Source organism: Nicotiana attenuata, unplaced genomic scaffold, assembly GCF_001879085.1.
Source record: "Nicotiana attenuata strain UT unplaced genomic scaffold, NIATTr2, whole genome shotgun sequence".
Taxonomy (NCBI): domain Eukaryota; kingdom Viridiplantae; phylum Streptophyta; class Magnoliopsida; order Solanales; family Solanaceae; genus Nicotiana; species Nicotiana attenuata.
This window is the reverse complement of record NW_017674186.1, coordinates 26,443-27,639: the sequence shown is the minus strand read 5'-3', so window position 1 is coordinate 27,639 and position 1,197 is coordinate 26,443.

Here is a 1,197-nt window from a genome sequence, read left to right as displayed (position 1 = left end):
ATGGTAGTATTTCATGAATTTAGGGCTGTAATCAAAGGAATTAAAGGGTAAAAATGGAGGATTAGGGCTCGAGTTTAAAAAGCTTTTAAATGGGGATTTGAGGGGTCATTTAGACTTCGATTTTAGTATTTTTGATATATCTGAACTCGTGGGGAGAAAAAGAATCCGTTGCTGTAAAAATTTATGAGTTTCGAGAAGTGGGTCTGGGGCTCGGGTTTTGGTAATTTCGGGATTTTTGGTAATTTTTGATTGTTTTCGCTTGGGCTTCGTTCCCTTAGCATATTTTGACGCCGTGGTTCTGATTTTGACTAGATTCGACGCGAGTGGAGGCCGATTCGAGAGGCAAAGGCATCGCGGAGTAGTATTTTCACCGGTTTGAGGTAAGTAACCATTGTAAATCTGGAAACTGAGGGTACAAAACCCCGGTATTTGACTTGCTTTGATAAACACAGTGACGCAAATGCTAGGTGACGAGCGTGTGCGTGCACCGGTAGGGATTGTGACTTGGTCCGTCCCGTAGCGACTATTAAGCCGCGTATTTGGTTTGGAAATATTATATTATTCCTTGTTTTGGGTATTATACTGTATTATGGGTTGTATGTCGTGTTTGGGCCCTTGTGCCGGCCTGTAGCAACCCTTAGGGGCATTTTGACTATTTTCCTCACTTTATTTGTTTTGAAAGCATATCCTCAGTCATGTTTTACCTGCTTAAATGTTTAAAACTGGTTTATTACACTACTCCTAATGGTGAGGACTGTCTGGGCTGAGTTCCCTAATTTCTATTGTTGTGCCCGAGAGGCTGTGAGATTAAAGACTAAGAGAGGTTGAGAACCCCAATTGTGAGGATATTTATACATATACATATATATATGGATCGGGTTGCACGCCGCAGCGATACTTATATGGATCGGGCTGCACGCCGCAGCGATGTATATATTGGATCGGGCTGCACGCCGCAGCGATATGACGCTTGGGCTGTAGGAGCCCCTCCGGAGTCTGCACGCCCATAGTGAGCATAGTCGGCTATAAACATATGGATTGGGACTGCACGCCGCAGCGGTTACTATGATTTCTATCTTTATGATATATAAATGAGCTGAGTGCTGAAAGTGAGTACGTGAGAGACGAGAGTTAGAGTCACGAGTGACTGAGAGGCTGTCCGAGGGGCCAGTAATCGTGAGTGACTCGTTTAGACTG